At 43.5% G+C, this 17,195-nt stretch overlaps 12 non-coding genes across 12 annotated transcripts; 4 read left to right on the forward strand and 8 right to left on the reverse strand.

Moving 5' to 3' along the window:
* Nucleotides 1-317: 317 nt before the first annotated feature.
* Nucleotides 318-389, reverse strand: TRNAA-AGC (transfer RNA alanine (anticodon AGC)). The gene has a single exon. It is a non-coding gene; the product is annotated as a tRNA-Ala (tRNA).
* A 2,066-nt stretch (nucleotides 390-2,455) lies between these two features.
* TRNAA-AGC (transfer RNA alanine (anticodon AGC)) lies at nucleotides 2,456-2,527 on the reverse strand. Its single transcript has one exon. It is a non-coding gene; the product is annotated as a tRNA-Ala (tRNA).
* Nucleotides 2,528-3,201: 674 nt separating this feature from the next.
* On the forward strand, nucleotides 3,202-3,274 carry TRNAM-CAU (transfer RNA methionine (anticodon CAU)). The gene has a single exon. It is a non-coding gene; the product is annotated as a tRNA-Met (tRNA).
* Nucleotides 3,275-4,591: 1,317 nt separating this feature from the next.
* TRNAA-AGC (transfer RNA alanine (anticodon AGC)) lies at nucleotides 4,592-4,663 on the reverse strand. The gene has a single exon. It is a non-coding gene; the product is annotated as a tRNA-Ala (tRNA).
* Nucleotides 4,664-5,337: 674 nt separating this feature from the next.
* TRNAM-CAU (transfer RNA methionine (anticodon CAU)) lies at nucleotides 5,338-5,410 on the forward strand. The gene has a single exon. It is a non-coding gene; the product is annotated as a tRNA-Met (tRNA).
* Nucleotides 5,411-6,727: 1,317 nt separating this feature from the next.
* Nucleotides 6,728-6,799, reverse strand: TRNAA-AGC (transfer RNA alanine (anticodon AGC)). Its single transcript has one exon. It is a non-coding gene; the product is annotated as a tRNA-Ala (tRNA).
* A 674-nt stretch (nucleotides 6,800-7,473) lies between these two features.
* On the forward strand, nucleotides 7,474-7,546 carry TRNAM-CAU (transfer RNA methionine (anticodon CAU)). Its single transcript has one exon. It is a non-coding gene; the product is annotated as a tRNA-Met (tRNA).
* Nucleotides 7,547-8,863: 1,317 nt separating this feature from the next.
* On the reverse strand, nucleotides 8,864-8,935 carry TRNAA-AGC (transfer RNA alanine (anticodon AGC)). Its single transcript has one exon. It is a non-coding gene; the product is annotated as a tRNA-Ala (tRNA).
* A 2,066-nt stretch (nucleotides 8,936-11,001) lies between these two features.
* On the reverse strand, nucleotides 11,002-11,073 carry TRNAA-AGC (transfer RNA alanine (anticodon AGC)). The gene has a single exon. It is a non-coding gene; the product is annotated as a tRNA-Ala (tRNA).
* Nucleotides 11,074-11,747: 674 nt separating this feature from the next.
* Nucleotides 11,748-11,820, forward strand: TRNAM-CAU (transfer RNA methionine (anticodon CAU)). The gene has a single exon. It is a non-coding gene; the product is annotated as a tRNA-Met (tRNA).
* Nucleotides 11,821-13,137: 1,317 nt separating this feature from the next.
* Nucleotides 13,138-13,209, reverse strand: TRNAA-AGC (transfer RNA alanine (anticodon AGC)). The gene has a single exon. It is a non-coding gene; the product is annotated as a tRNA-Ala (tRNA).
* A 2,066-nt stretch (nucleotides 13,210-15,275) lies between these two features.
* On the reverse strand, nucleotides 15,276-15,347 carry TRNAA-AGC (transfer RNA alanine (anticodon AGC)). Its single transcript has one exon. It is a non-coding gene; the product is annotated as a tRNA-Ala (tRNA).
* Nucleotides 15,348-17,195: the final 1,848 nt, after the last annotated feature.

Below are 17,195 nucleotides of genomic sequence, written 5' to 3' on the forward strand. Positions count from 1 at the left end.
AGGATGAAGAAAACATTTTGTTTTTCTTAAACCTTCTGGTAAGAGTCTCTGGTTTAGAGGAAGAATTCAAATAAATGACCAAGACAGCTGTGCCCGTTTTCTATACTAAGAATGCCAAGATAAATCACCACTTTGGTTTCTTATGGAAGCAAGATTATTTTTTTCTATAAACACGGGAAATGAGATAGCCCCATTTCAAAAGGTTTTGCAAGGCGAAGAAAGTGGTGTTCTGACACCAACTGCATGACATCTCACTTCCTTACTCATGATGCCAGCCTAGCTATCTGTCAAAAGGCAAGATTAGCATGGCGAAAAGCTGGAGATGCCGGGGATTGAACCCGGGGCCTCATACATGCTAAGCATGCGCTCTACCACTGAGCTACATCCCCACATCCTGTAGAGGGAGACCTTGCTCCACGCATGGAAACCTGGAATTCTATTGAATGTACATTCACCACATAGGACACTGGAATGGGAAGCGTCAGGTGTGGAATTCCATATGATTTACAGCTGGATTTTCTAGCACCGTTTTTTATGGAATAAGGTTGACTCTAGAATGAATAATTCCCCACACACAACAGCTAGATGCAATCGAAAAAAGCCAGAGTATTCAAGGCAACTGGTTCAGGATACATCAAAGAAGGATATGGTTGAGTGCTGTTTCCACATCTTGTGAGATGACTTAAGGTACCCCTGCTCTTTTTGCAGGACACACAGCTATGTTACATTAGCATGTAAAGTGTTGAGATCTAGATGCATCTACGGCTAGGGGCGGCATGTTAATTCTGGGTTTTAGTCCATTTCATTCTCAGTTATGAGGAGGAAAAAATGGCACGATCTTTCTTAGAGAGGTGAATGGTATGCCCTGATTTCTTTTGCATGGCTAAATGTATGGGGTGTGGGTTTAAGCACTGGGAAAGAGCAGTCTTCTGACCATTATAACTGCAGACGATTTTAATCCAGCGAGGCAACCGAAGTGTATTGATATTCCAACATGAGAACAGCATTTTTGCTACCTTCCCTCTTCATGGTGTGTAGACGCATTTGTTAGCGGTTTCAAGCAGCCTTCTTAGCGCAGTAGGCAGCGCGTCAGTCTCATAATCTGAAGGTCCTGAGTTCCATCCTCAGTAGAGGGCATTGCAGTGTTTCTTTTGTCAAGAGAAACATCTCAGATTTTCTCCAAATCTGTAAGCTATTACTCCACATCGCATCTTGCTCAGTTTTAAGGAGTTGGTGTCTTTCTAGATTCCCTCTTTCATATCCATGGCCACTCTCATTGTAGGTGAGTTTTAGCTGGGTCGGCTGCCGAAACATCTACCTTGGTACAATGAAACTGGAAGTCTTCCAAGTGCCTTCATATATTTAGTCAAGGCTTTGGAATGAATTCTGATCTGCAGGTCCTTGTTTACTTCTCTTCCAACATCCCTCCGAAATGACTATGTGGTCAATTTCATTGGAAAGCAGAAGAAGTCTTCCCTTCTGTCCTAGCATTTATTTGGAGCTAGGGAAATGTTTCTCAATCAGAGGGGCACATAATGTTTTAACAAGAGGTAAAGCAGCTATGGAAAACAAAAAAGGGGAAACTCCTCCAAGCTGGATTTGAACCAGCGACCTAAGGATTTCTGTTTCTCCACTACAGTCCTCCGCTCTCCCAACTGAGCTATCGGAGGATTGGGCAGTACAGCTTTCCATGCTGCAGTCATCTTTCTTTCAATAATGGTTGCGGCGGGAGTGGGGTGGGAGTACTGCAGTCTAATCTTGAAAATCATGAATATGACCTGCAGCTTGCTCTACAAATTGCCACTTCCTAGAGTGCATTCTCAGCTACATCTTATCACCATAAAGGGGGATTGCTTACCTACCTAAATGTGCTGTGCTGGCGTGAAGGAAAGCAGGGGACCTAGAATTAGAAATCCTACAGAAAGGAGTTTTCCTGAAAGGGCATGGGGCCGAAGAATCCACAGCCCTTTGGAGGCATTTCTGGCAAAAGGATGACAGCATGGGAACATGAAGGAAAGGACAGAAAGTTAGGAGAGTCATTACTCCGTACGGAGCATGAAGAACATGCATTTTTAATGCTTCTGTGAAAGGAACTGGAAAAGCAAAACCAGTAGATTAATGGACCATTCAGAAGTGATTAGGATGAAGAAAACATTCAGTTTTTCTTAAACCTTCTGGTAAGAGTCTCGGGTTTAGAGGAAGAATTCAAATAAATGACCAAGACAGCTGTGCCCGTTTTCTATACTAAGAATGCCAAGATAAATCACCACTTTGGTTTCTTATGGAAGCAAGATTATTTTTTTCTATAAACACGGGAAATGAGATAGCCCCATTTCAAAAGGTTTTGCAAGGCGAAGAAAGTGGTGTTCTGACACCAACTGCATGACATCTCACTTCCTTACTCATGATGCCAGCCTAGCTATCTGTCAAAGGCAAGATTAGCATGGCGAAAAGCTGGAGATGCCGGGGATTGAACCCGGGGCCTCATACATGCTAAGCATGCGCTCTACCACTGAGCTACATCCCCACATCCTGTAGAGGGAGACCTTGCTCCACGCATGGAAACCTGGAATTCTATTGAATGTACATTCACCACATAGGACACTGGAATGGGAAGCGTCAGGTGTGGAATTCCATATGATTTACAGCTGGATTTTCTAGCACCGTTTTTTATGGAATAAGGTTGACTCTAGAATGAATAATTCCCCACACACAACAGCTAGATGCAATCGAAAAAAGCCAGAGTATTCAAGGCAACTGGTTCAGGATACATCAAAGAAGGATATGGTTGAGTGCTGTTTCCACATCTTGTGAGATGACTTAAGGTACCCCTGCTCTTTTTGCAGGACACACAGCTATGTTACATTAGCATGTAAAGTGTTGAGATCTAGATGCATCTACGGCTAGGGGCGGCATGTTAATTCTGGGTTTTAGTCCATTTCATTCTCAGTTATGAGGAGGAAAAAATGGCACGATCTTTCTTAGAGAGGTGAATGGTATGCCCTGATTTCTTTTGCATGGCTAAATGTATGGGGTGTGGGTTTAAGCACTGGGAAAGAGCAGTCTTCTGACCATTATAACTGCAGACGATTTTAATCCAGCGAGGCAACCGAAGTGTATTGATATTCCAACATGAGAACAGCATTTTTGCTACCTTCCCTCTTCATGGTGTGTAGACGCATTTGTTAGCGGTTTCAAGCAGCCTTCTTAGCGCAGTAGGCAGCGCGTCAGTCTCATAATCTGAAGGTCCTGAGTTCGATCCTCAGAGAGAGCATTGCAGTGTTTCTTTTGTCAAGAGAAACATCTCAGATTTTCTCCAAATCTGTAAACTATTCCTCCACATTGCATCTTGCTCAGTTTTAAGGAGTTGGTGTCTTTGTAGATTCCCTCTTTCATATCCATGGCCACTCATTGTAGGTGAGTTTTAGCTGGTTCGGCTGCCGAAACATCTACCTTGGTACAATGAAACTGGAAGTCTTCCAAGTGCCTTCATATATTTAGTCAAGGCTTTGGAATGAATTCTGATCTGCAGGTCCTTGTTTATTTCTCTTCCAACATCCCTCAGAAATGACTATGTGGTCAATTTCATTGGAAAGCAGAAGAAGTCTACCCTTCTGTCCTAGCATTTATTTGGAGCTAGGGAAATGTTTCTCAATCAGAGGGGCACATAATGTTTTAACAAGAGAGAAAGCAGCTATGGAAAACAAAAAAGGGGAAACTCCTCCGAGCCGGATTTGAACCAGCGACCTAAGGATTTCTGTTTCTCCACTACAGTCCTCCGCTCTCCCAACTGAGCTATCGGAGGATTGGGCAGTACAGCTTTCCATGCTGCATTCATCTTTCTTTCAATAATGGTTGCGGCGGGAGTGGGCTGGGAGTACTGCAGTCTAATCTTGAAAATCATGAATATGACCTGCAGCTTGCTCTACAAATTGCCACTTCCTAGAGTGCATTCTCAGCTACATCTTATCACCATAAAGGGGGACTGCTTACCTACCTGAATGTGCTGTGCTGGCGTGAAGGAAAGCAGGGGACCTAGAATTAGAAATCCTACAGAAAGGAGTTTTCCTGAAAGGGCATGGGGCCGAGGAATCCACAGCCCTTTGGAAGCATTTCTGGCAAAAGGATGACAGCATGGGAACATGAAGGAAAGGACAGAAAGTTAGGAGAGTCATTACTCCGTACGGAGCATGAAGAACATGCATTTTTAATGCTTCTGTGAAAGGAACTGGAAAAGCAAAACCAGTAGATTAATGGACCATTCAGAAGGGATTAGGATGAAGAAAACATTTTGTTTTTCTTAAACCTTCTGGTAAGAGTCTCTGGTTTAGAGGAAGAATTCAAATAAATGACCAAGACAGCTGTGCCCGTTTTCTATACTAAGAATGCCAAGATAAATCACCACTTTGGTTTCTTATGGAAGCAAGATTATTTTTTTCTATAAACACGGGAAATGAGATAGCCCCATTTCAAAAGGTTTTGCAAGGCGAAGAAAGTGGGGTTCTGGCACCAGCTGCATGACATCTCACTTCCTTACTCATGATGCCAGCCTAGCTATCTGTCAAAAGGCAAGATTAGCATGGCGAAAAGCTGGAGATGCCGGGGATTGAACCCGGGGCCTCATACATGCTAAGCATGCGCTCTACCACTGAGCTACATCCCCACATCCTGTAGAGGGAGACCTTGCTCCACGCATGGAAACCTGGAATTCTATTGAATGTACATTCACCACATAGGACACTGGAATGGGAAGCGTCAGGTGTGGAATTCCATATGATTTACAGCTGGATTTTCTAGCACCGTTTTTTATGGAATAAGGTTGACTCTAGAATGAATAATTCCCCACACACAACAGCTAGATGCAATCGAAAAAAGCCAGAGTATTCAAGGCAACTGGTTCAGGATACATCAAAGAAGGATATGGTTGAGTGCTGTTTCCACATCTTGTGAGATGACTTAAGGTACCCCTGCTCTTTTTGCAGGACACACAGCTATGTTACATTAGCATGTAAAGTGTTGAGATCTAGATGCATCTACGGCTAGGGGCGGCATGTTAATTCTGGGTTTTAGTCCATTTCATTCTCAGTTATGAGGAGGAAAAAATGGCACGATCTTTCTTAGAGAGGTGAATGGTATGCCCTGATTTCTTTTGCATGGCTAAATGTATGGGGTGTGGGTTTAAGCACTGGGAAAGAGCAGTCTTCTGACCATTATAACTGCAGACGATTTTAATCCAGCGAGGCAACCGAAGTGTATTGATATTCCAACATGAGAACAGCATTTTTGCTACCTTCCCTCTTCATGGTGTGTAGACGCATTTGTTAGCGGTTTCAAGCAGCCTTCTTAGCGCAGTAGGCAGCGCGTCAGTCTCATAATCTGAAGGTCCTGAGTTCGATCCTCAGAGAGAGCATTGCAGTGTTTCTTTTGTCAAGAGAAACATCTCAGATTTTCTCCAAATCTGTAAACTATTCCTCCACATTGCATCTTGCTCAGTTTTAAGGAGTTGGTGTCTTTGTAGATTCCCTCTTTCATATCCATGGCCACTCATTGTAGGTGAGTTTTAGCTGGTTCGGCTGCCGAAACATCTACCTTGGTACAATGAAACTGGAAGTCTTCCAAGTGCCTTCATATATTTAGTCAAGGCTTTGGAATGAATTCTGATCTGCAGGTCCTTGTTTATTTCTCTTCCAACATCCCTCAGAAATGACTATGTGGTCAATTTCATTGGAAAGCAGAAGAAGTCTACCCTTCTGTCCTAGCATTTATTTGGAGCTAGGGAAATGTTTCTCAATCAGAGGGGCACATAATGTTTTAACAAGAGAGAAAGCAGCTATGGAAAACAAAAAAGGGGAAACTCCTCCGAGCCGGATTTGAACCAGCGACCTAAGGATTTCTGTTTCTCCACTACAGTCCTCCGCTCTCCCAACTGAGCTATCGGAGGATTGGGCAGTACAGCTTTCCATGCTGCATTCATCTTTCTTTCAATAATGGTTGCGGCGGGAGTGGGCTGGGAGTACTGCAGTCTAATCTTGAAAATCATGAATATGACCTGCAGCTTGCTCTACAAATTGCCACTTCCTAGAGTGCATTCTCAGCTACATCTTATCACCATAAAGGGGGACTGCTTACCTACCTGAATGTGCTGTGCTGGCGTGAAGGAAAGCAGGGGACCTAGAATTAGAAATCCTACAGAAAGGAGTTTTCCTGAAAGGGCATGGGGCCGAGGAATCCACAGCCCTTTGGAAGCATTTCTGGCAAAAGGATGACAGCATGGGAACATGAAGGAAAGGACAGAAAGTTAGGAGAGTCATTACTCCGTACGGAGCATGAAGAACATGCATTTTTAATGCTTCTGTGAAAGGAACTGGAAAAGCAAAACCAGTAGATTAATGGACCATTCAGAAGGGATTAGGATGAAGAAAACATTTTGTTTTTCTTAAACCTTCTGGTAAGAGTCTCTGGTTTAGAGGAAGAATTCAAATAAATGACCAAGACAGCTGTGCCCGTTTTCTATACTAAGAATGCCAAGATAAATCACCACTTTGGTTTCTTATGGAAGCAAGATTATTTTTTTCTATAAACACGGGAAATGAGATAGCCCCATTTCAAAAGGTTTTGCAAGGCGAAGAAAGTGGGGTTCTGGCACCAGCTGCATGACATCTCACTTCCTTACTCATGATGCCAGCCTAGCTATCTGTCAAAAGGCAAGATTAGCATGGCGAAAAGCTGGAGATGCCGGGGATTGAACCCGGGGCCTCATACATGCTAAGCATGCGCTCTACCACTGAGCTACATCCCCACATCCTGTAGAGGGAGACCTTGCTCCACGCATGGAAACCTGGAATTCTATTGAATGTACATTCACCACATAGGACACTGGAATGGGAAGCGTCAGGTGTGGAATTCCATATGATTTACAGCTGGATTTTCTAGCACCGTTTTTTATGGAATAAGGTTGACTCTAGAATGAATAATTCCCCACACACAACAGCTAGATGCAATCGAAAAAAGCCAGAGTATTCAAGGCAACTGGTTCAGGATACATCAAAGAAGGATATGGTTGAGTGCTGTTTCCACATCTTGTGAGATGACTTAAGGTACCCCTGCTCTTTTTGCAGGACACACAGCTATGTTACATTAGCATGTAAAGTGTTGAGATCTAGATGCATCTACGGCTAGGGGCGGCATGTTAATTCTGGGTTTTAGTCCATTTCATTCTCAGTTATGAGGAGGAAAAAATGGCACGATCTTTCTTAGAGAGGTGAATGGTATGCCCTGATTTCTTTTGCATGGCTAAATGTATGGGGTGTGGGTTTAAGCACTGGGAAAGAGCAGTCTTCTGACCATTATAACTGCAGACGATTTTAATCCAGCGAGGCAACCGAAGTGTATTGATATTCCAACATGAGAACAGCATTTTTGCTACCTTCCCTCTTCATGGTGTGTAGACGCATTTGTTAGCGGTTTCAAGCAGCCTTCTTAGCGCAGTAGGCAGCGCGTCAGTCTCATAATCTGAAGGTCCTGAGTTCGATCCTCAGAGAGAGCATTGCAGTGTTTCTTTTGTCAAGAGAAACATCTCAGATTTTCTCCAAATCTGTAAACTATTCCTCCACATTGCATCTTGCTCAGTTTTAAGGAGTTGGTGTCTTTGTAGATTCCCTCTTTCATATCCATGGCCACTCATTGTAGGTGAGTTTTAGCTGGTTCGGCTGCCGAAACATCTACCTTGGTACAATGAAACTGGAAGTCTTCCAAGTGCCTTCATATATTTAGTCAAGGCTTTGGAATGAATTCTGATCTGCAGGTCCTTGTTTATTTCTCTTCCAACATCCCTCAGAAATGACTATGTGGTCAATTTCATTGGAAAGCAGAAGAAGTCTACCCTTCTGTCCTAGCATTTATTTGGAGCTAGGGAAATGTTTCTCAATCAGAGGGGCACATAATGTTTTAACAAGAGAGAAAGCAGCTATGGAAAACAAAAAAGGGGAAACTCCTCCGAGCCGGATTTGAACCAGCGACCTAAGGATTTCTGTTTCTCCACTACAGTCCTCCGCTCTCCCAACTGAGCTATCGGAGGATTGGGCAGTACAGCTTTCCATGCTGGTTTCATCTTTCTTTCAATAATGGTTGCGGCGGGAGTGGGCTGGGAGTACTGCAGTCTAATCTTGAAAATCATGAATATGACCTGCAGCTTGCTCTACAAATTGCCACTTCCTAGAGTGCATTCTCAGCTACATCTTATCACCATAAAGGGGGACTGCTTACCTACCTGAATGTGCTGTGCTGGCGTGAAGGAAAGCAGGGGACCTAGAATTAGAAATCCTACAGAAAGGAGTTTTCCTGAAAGGGCATGGGGCCGAGGAATCCACAGCCCTTTGGAAGCATTTCTGGCAAAAGGATGACAGCATGGGAACATGAAGGAAAGGACAGAAAGTTAGGAGAGTCATTACTCCGTACGGAGCATGAAGAACATGCATTTTTAATGCTTCTGTGAAAGGAACTGGAAAAGCAAAACCAGTAGATTAATGGACCATTCAGAAGGGATTAGGATGAAGAAAACATTTTGTTTTTCTTAAACCTTCTGGTAAGAGTCTCTGGTTTAGAGGAAGAATTCAAATAAATGACCAAGACAGCTGTGCCCGTTTTCTATACTAAGAATGCCAAGATAAATCAACACTTTGGTTTCTTATGGAAGCAAGATTATTTTTTTCTATAAACACGGGAAATGAGATAGCCCCATTTCAAAAGGTTTTGCAAGGCGAAGAAAGTGGTGTTCTGACACCAACTGCATGACATCTCACTTCCTTACTCATGATGCCAGCCTAGCTATCTGTCAAAAGGCAAGATTAGCATGGCGAAAAGCTGGAGATGCCGGGGATTGAACCCGGGGCCTCATACATGCTAAGCATGCGCTCTACCACTGAGCTACATCCCCACATCCTGTAGAGGGAGACCTTGCTCCACGCATGGAAACCTGGAATTCTATTGAATGTACATTCACCACATAGGACACTGGAATGGGAAGCGTCAGGTGTGGAATTCCATATGATTTACAGCTGGATTTTCTAGCACCGTTTTTTATGGAATAAGGTTGACTCTAGAATGAATAATTCCCCACACACAACAGCTAGATGCAATCGAAAAAAGCCAGAGTATTCAAGGCAACTGGTTCAGGATACATCAAAGAAGGATATGGTTGAGTGCTGTTTCCACATCTTGTGAGATGACTTAAGGTACCCCTGCTCTTTTTGCAGGACACACAGCTATGTTACATTAGCATGTAAAGTGTTGAGATCTAGATGCATCTACGGCTAGGGGCGGCATGTTAATTCTGGGTTTTAGTCCATTTCATTCTCAGTTATGAGGAGGAAAAAATGGCACGATCTTTCTTAGAGAGGTGAATGGTATGCCCTGATTTCTTTTGCATGGCTAAATGTATGGGGTGTGGGTTTAAGCACTGGGAAAGAGCAGTCTTCTGACCATTATAACTGCAGACGATTTTAATCCAGCGAGGCAACCGAAGTGTATTGATATTCCAACATGAGAACAGCATTTTTGCTACCTTCCCTCTTCATGGTGTGTAGACGCATTTGTTAGCGGTTTCAAGCAGCCTTCTTAGCGCAGTAGGCAGCGCGTCAGTCTCATAATCTGAAGGTCCTGAGTTCCATCCTCAGAGAGGGCATTGCAGTGTTTCTTTTGTCAAGAGAAACATCTCAGATTTTCTCCAAATCTGTAAGCTATTACTCCACATCGCATCTTGCTCAGTTTTAAGGAGTTGGTGTCTTTCTAGATTCCCTCTTTCATATCCATGGCCACTCTCATTGTAGGTGAGTTTTAGCTGGGTCGGCTGCCGAAACATCTACCTTGGTACAATGAAACTGGAAGTCTTCCAAGTGCCTTCATATATTTAGTCAAGGCTTTGGTATGAATTCTGATCTGCAGGTCCTTGTTTACTTCTCTTCCAACATCCCTCCGAAATGACTATGTGGTCAATTTCATTGGAAAGCAGAAGAAGTCTTCCCTTCTGTCCTAGCATTTATTTGGAGCTAGGGAAATGTTTCTCAATCAGAGGGGCACATAATGTTTTAACAAGAGGTAAAGCAGCTATGGAAAACAAAAAAGGGGAAACTCCTCCAAGCTGGATTTGAACCAGCGACCTAAGGATTTCTGTTTCTCCACTACAGTCCTCCGCTCTCCCAACTGAGCTATCGGAGGATTGGGCAGTACAGCTTTCCATGCTGCAGTCATCTTTCTTTCAATAATGGTTGCGGCGGGAGTGGGGTGGGAGTACTGCAGTCTAATCTTGAAAATCATGAATATGACCTGCAGCTTGCTCTACAAATTGCCACTTCCTAGAGTGCATTCTCAGCTACATCTTATCACCATAAAGGGGGATTGCTTACCTACCTAAATGTGCTGTGCTGGCGTGAAGGAAAGCAGGGGACCTAGAATTAGAAATCCTACAGAAAGGAGTTTTCCTGAAAGGGCATGGGGCCGAAGAATCCACAGCCCTTTGGAGGCATTTCTGGCAAAAGGATGACAGCATGGGAACATGAAGGAAAGGACAGAAAGTTAGGAGAGTCATTACTCCGTACGGAGCATGAAGAACATGCATTTTTAATGCTTCTGTGAAAGGAACTGGAAAAGCAAAACCAGTAGATTAATGGACCATTCAGAAGGGATTAGGATGAAGAAAACATTTTGTTTTTCTTAAACCTTCTGGTAAGAGTCTCTGGTTTAGAGGAAGAATTCAAATAAATGACCAAGACAGCTGTGCCCGTTTTCTATACTAAGAATGCCAAGATAAATCACCACTTTGGTTTCTTATGGAAGCAAGATTATTTTTTTCTATAAACACGGGAAATGAGATAGCCCCATTTCAAAAGGTTTTGCAAGGCGAAGAAAGTGGGGTTCTGGCACCAGCTGCATGACATCTCACTTCCTTACTCATGATGCCAGCCTAGCTATCTGTCAAAAGGCAAGATTAGCATGGCGAAAAGCTGGAGATGCCGGGGATTGAACCCGGGGCCTCATACATGCTAAGCATGCGCTCTACCACTGAGCTACATCCCCACATCCTGTAGAGGGAGACCTTGCTCCACGCATGGAAACCTGGAATTCTATTGAATGTACATTCACCACATAGGACACTGGAATGGGAAGCGTCAGGTGTGGAATTCCATATGATTTACAGCTGGATTTTCTAGCACCGTTTTTTATGGAATAAGGTTGACTCTAGAATGAATAATTCCCCACACACAACAGCTAGATGCAATCGAAAAAAGCCAGAGTATTCAAGGCAACTGGTTCAGGATACATCAAAGAAGGATATGGTTGAGTGCTGTTTCCACATCTTGTGAGATGACTTAAGGTACCCCTGCTCTTTTTGCAGGACACACAGCTATGTTACATTAGCATGTAAAGTGTTGAGATCTAGATGCATCTACGGCTAGGGGCGGCATGTTAATTCTGGGTTTTAGTCCATTTCATTCTCAGTTATGAGGAGGAAAAAATGGCACGATCTTTCTTAGAGAGGTGAATGGTATGCCCTGATTTCTTTTGCATGGCTAAATGTATGGGGTGTGGGTTTAAGCACTGGGAAAGAGCAGTCTTCTGACCATTATAACTGCAGACGATTTTAATCCAGCGAGGCAACCGAAGTGTATTGATATTCCAACATGAGAACAGCATTTTTGCTACCTTCCCTCTTCATGGTGTGTAGACGCATTTGTTAGCGGTTTCAAGCAGCCTTCTTAGCGCAGTAGGCAGCGCGTCAGTCTCATAATCTGAAGGTCCTGAGTTCGATCCTCAGAGAGAGCATTGCAGTGTTTCTTTTGTCAAGAGAAACATCTCAGATTTTCTCCAAATCTGTAAACTATTCCTCCACATTGCATCTTGCTCAGTTTTAAGGAGTTGGTGTCTTTGTAGATTCCCTCTTTCATATCCATGGCCACTCATTGTAGGTGAGTTTTAGCTGGTTCGGCTGCCGAAACATCTACCTTGGTACAATGAAACTGGAAGTCTTCCAAGTGCCTTCATATATTTAGTCAAGGCTTTGGAATGAATTCTGATCTGCAGGTCCTTGTTTATTTCTCTTCCAACATCCCTCAGAAATGACTATGTGGTCAATTTCATTGGAAAGCAGAAGAAGTCTACCCTTCTGTCCTAGCATTTATTTGGAGCTAGGGAAATGTTTCTCAATCAGAGGGGCACATAATGTTTTAACAAGAGAGAAAGCAGCTATGGAAAACAAAAAAGGGGAAACTCCTCCGAGCCGGATTTGAACCAGCGACCTAAGGATTTCTGTTTCTCCACTACAGTCCTCCGCTCTCCCAACTGAGCTATCGGAGGATTGGGCAGTACAGCTTTCCATGCTGGTTTCATCTTTCTTTCAATAATGGTTGCGGCGGGAGTGGGCTGGGAGTACTGCAGTCTAATCTTGAAAATCATGAATATGACCTGCAGCTTGCTCTACAAATTGCCACTTCCTAGAGTGCATTCTCAGCTACATCTTATCACCATAAAGGGGGACTGCTTACCTACCTGAATGTGCTGTGCTGGCGTGAAGGAAAGCAGGGGACCTAGAATTAGAAATCCTACAGAAAGGAGTTTTCCTGAAAGGGCATGGGGCCGAGGAATCCACAGCCCTTTGGAAGCATTTCTGGCAAAAGGATGACAGCATGGGAACATGAAGGAAAGGACAGAAAGTTAGGAGAGTCATTACTCCGTACGGAGCATGAAGAACATGCATTTTTAATGCTTCTGTGAAAGGAACTGGAAAAGCAAAACCAGTAGATTAATGGACCATTCAGAAGGGATTAGGATGAAGAAAACATTTTGTTTTTCTTAAACCTTCTGGTAAGAGTCTCTGGTTTAGAGGAAGAATTCAAATAAATGACCAAGACAGCTGTGCCCGTTTTCTATACTAAGAATGCCAAGATAAATCACCACTTTGGTTTCTTATGGAAGCAAGATTATTTTTTTCTATAAACACGGGAAATGAGATAGCCCCATTTCAAAAGGTTTTGCAAGGCGAAGAAAGTGGTGTTCTGACACCAACTGCATGACATCTCACTTCCTTACTCATGATGCCAGCCTAGCTATCTGTCAAAAGGCAAGATTAGCATGGCGAAAAGCTGGAGATGCCGGGGATTGAACCCGGGGCCTCATACATGCTAAGCATGCGCTCTACCACTGAGCTACATCCCCACATCCTGTAGAGGGAGACCTTGCTCCACGCATGGAAACCTGGAATTCTATTGAATGTACATTCACCACATAGGACACTGGAATGGGAAGCGTCAGGTGTGGAATTCCATATGATTTACAGCTGGATTTTCTAGCACCGTTTTTTATGGAATAAGGTTGACTCTAGAATGAATAATTCCCCACACACAACAGCTAGATGCAATCGAAAAAAGCCAGAGTATTCAAGGCAACTGGTTCAGGATACATCAAAGAAGGATATGGTTGAGTGCTGTTTCCACATCTTGTGAGATGACTTAAGGTACCCCTGCTCTTTTTGCAGGACACACAGCTATGTTACATTAGCATGTAAAGTGTTGAGATCTAGATGCATCTACGGCTAGGGGCGGCATGTTAATTCTGGGTTTTAGTCCATTTCATTCTCAGTTATGAGGAGGAAAAAATGGCACGATCTTTCTTAGAGAGGTGAATGGTATGCCCTGATTTCTTTTGCATGGCTAAATGTATGGGGTGTGGGTTTAAGCACTGGGAAAGAGCAGTCTTCTGACCATTATAACTGCAGACGATTTTAATCCAGCGAGGCAACCGAAGTGTATTGATATTCCAACATGAGAACAGCATTTTTGCTACCTTCCCTCTTCATGGTGTGTAGACGCATTTGTTAGCGGTTTCAAGCAGCCTTCTTAGCGCAGTAGGCAGCGCGTCAGTCTCATAATCTGAAGGTCCTGAGTTCCATCCTCAGTAGAGGGCATTGCAGTGTTTCTTTTGTCAAGAGAAACATCTCAGATTTTCTCCAAATCTGTAAGCTATTACTCCACATCGCATCTTGCTCAGTTTTAAGGAGTTGGTGTCTTTCTAGATTCCCTCTTTCATATCCATGGCCACTCTCATTGTAGGTGAGTTTTAGCTGGGTCGGCTGCCGAAACATCTACCTTGGTACAATGAAACTGGAAGTCTTCCAAGTGCCTTCATATATTTAGTCAAGGCTTTGGAATGAATTCTGATCTGCAGGTCCTTGTTTACTTCTCTTCCAACATCCCTCCGAAATGACTATGTGGTCAATTTCATTGGAAAGCAGAAGAAGTCTTCCCTTCTGTCCTAGCATTTATTTGGAGCTAGGGAAATGTTTCTCAATCAGAGGGGCACATAATGTTTTAACAAGAGGTAAAGCAGCTATGGAAAACAAAAAAGGGGAAACTCCTCCAAGCTGGATTTGAACCAGCGACCTAAGGATTTCTGTTTCTCCACTACAGTCCTCCGCTCTCCCAACTGAGCTATCGGAGGATTGGGCAGTACAGCTTTCCATGCTGCAGTCATCTTTCTTTCAATAATGGTTGCGGCGGGAGTGGGGTGGGAGTACTGCAGTCTAATCTTGAAAATCATGAATATGACCTGCAGCTTGCTCTACAAATTGCCACTTCCTAGAGTGCATTCTCAGCTACATCTTATCACCATAAAGGGGGATTGCTTACCTACCTAAATGTGCTGTGCTGGCGTGAAGGAAAGCAGGGGACCTAGAATTAGAAATCCTACAGAAAGGAGTTTTCCTGAAAGGGCATGGGGCCGAAGAATCCACAGCCCTTTGGAGGCATTTCTGGCAAAAGGATGACAGCATGGGAACATGAAGGAAAGGACAGAAAGTTAGGAGAGTCATTACTCCGTACGGAGCATGAAGAACATGCATTTTTAATGCTTCTGTGAAAGGAACTGGAAAAGCAAAACCAGTAGATTAATGGACCATTCAGAAGTGATTAGGATGAAGAAAACATTCAGTTTTTCTTAAACCTTCTGGTAAGAGTCTCGGGTTTAGAGGAAGAATTCAAATAAATGACCAAGACAGCTGTGCCCGTTTTCTATACTAAGAATGCCAAGATAAATCACCACTTTGGTTTCTTATGGAAGCAAGATTATTTTTTTCTATAAACACGGGAAATGAGATAGCCCCATTTCAAAAGGTTTTGCAAGGCGAAGAAAGTGGTGTTCTGACACCAACTGCATGACATCTCACTTCCTTACTCATGATGCCAGCCTAGCTATCTGTCAAAGGCAAGATTAGCATGGCGAAAAGCTGGAGATGCCGGGGATTGAACCCGGGGCCTCATACATGCTAAGCATGCGCTCTACCACTGAGCTACATCCCCACATCCTGTAGAGGGAGACCTTGCTCCACGCATGGAAACCTGGAATTCTATTGAATGTACATTCACCACATAGGACACTGGAATGGGAAGCGTCAGGTGTGGAATTCCATATGATTTACAGCTGGATTTTCTAGCACCGTTTTTTATGGAATAAGGTTGACTCTAGAATGAATAATTCCCCACACACAACAGCTAGATGCAATCGAAAAAAGCCAGAGTATTCAAGGCAACTGGTTCAGGATACATCAAAGAAGGATATGGTTGAGTGCTGTTTCCACATCTTGTGAGATGACTTAAGGTACCCCTGCTCTTTTTGCAGGACACACAGCTATGTTACATTAGCATGTAAAGTGTTGAGATCTAGATGCATCTACGGCTAGGGGCGGCATGTTAATTCTGGGTTTTAGTCCATTTCATTCTCAGTTATGAGGAGGAAAAAATGGCACGATCTTTCTTAGAGAGGTGAATGGTATGCCCTGATTTCTTTTGCATGGCTAAATGTATGGGGTGTGGGTTTAAGCACTGGGAAAGAGCAGTCTTCTGACCATTATAACTGCAGACGATTTTAATCCAGCGAGGCAACCGAAGTGTATTGATATTCCAACATGAGAACAGCATTTTTGCTACCTTCCCTCTTCATGGTGTGTAGACGCATTTGTTAGCGGTTTCAAGCAGCCTTCTTAGCGCAGTAGGCAGCGCGTCAGTCTCATAATCTGAAGGTCCTGAGTTCCATCCTCAGAGAGGGCATTGCAGTGTTTCTTTTGTCAAGAGAAACATCTCAGATTTTCTCCAAATCTGTAAGCTATTACTCCACATCGCATCTTGCTCAGTTTTAAGGAGTTGGTGTCTTTCTAGATTCCCTCTTTCATATCCATGGCCACTCTCATTGTAGGTGAGTTTTAGCTGGGTCGGCTGCCGAAACATCTACCTTGGTACAATGAAACTGGAAGTCTTCCAAGTGCCTTCATATATTTAGTCAAGGCTTTGGAATGAATTCTGATCTGCAGGTCCTTGTTTACTTCTCTTCCAACATCCCTCAGAAATGACTATGTGGTCAATTTCATTGGAAAGCAGAAGAAGTCTACCCTTCTGTCCTAGCATTTATTTGGAGCTAGGGAAATGTTTCTCAATCAGAGGGGCACATAATGTTTTAACAAGAGGTAAAGCAGCTATGGAAAACAAAAAAGGGGAAACTCCTCCAAGCTGGATTTGAACCAGCGACCTAAGGATTTCTGTTTCTCCACTACAGTCCTCCGCTCTCCCAACTGAGCTATCGGAGGATTGGGCAGTACAGCTTTCCATGCTGCATTCATCTTTCTTTCAATAATGGTTGCGGCGGGAGTGGGGTGGGAGTACTGCAGTCTAATCTTGAAAATCATGAATATGACCTGCAGCTTGCTCTACAAATTGCCACTTCCTAGAGTGCATTCTCAGCTACATCTTATCACCATAAAGGGGGATTGCTTACCTACCTAAATGTGCTGTGCTGGCGTGAAGGAAAGCAGGGGACCTAGAATTAGAAATCCTACAGAAAGGAGTTTTCCTGAAAGGGCATGGGGCCGAAGAATCCACAGCCCTTTGGAGGCATTTCTGGCAAAAGGATGACAGCATGGGAACATGAAGGAAAGGACAGAAAGTTAGGAGAGTCATTACTCCGTACGGAGCATGAAGAACATGCATTTTTAATGCTTCTGTGAAAGGAACTGGAAAAGCAAAACCAGTAGATTAATGGACCATTCAGAAGTGATTAGGATGAAGAAAACATTCAGTTTTTCTTAAACCTTCTGGTAAGAGTCTCTGGTTTAGAGGAAGAATTCAAATAAATGACCAAGACAGCTGTGCCCGTTT

This window comes from Pleurodeles waltl, unplaced genomic scaffold (genome assembly GCF_031143425.1).
Source record: "Pleurodeles waltl isolate 20211129_DDA unplaced genomic scaffold, aPleWal1.hap1.20221129 scaffold_247, whole genome shotgun sequence".
NCBI classification, from domain to species: Eukaryota; Metazoa; Chordata; class Amphibia; order Caudata; family Salamandridae; genus Pleurodeles; species Pleurodeles waltl.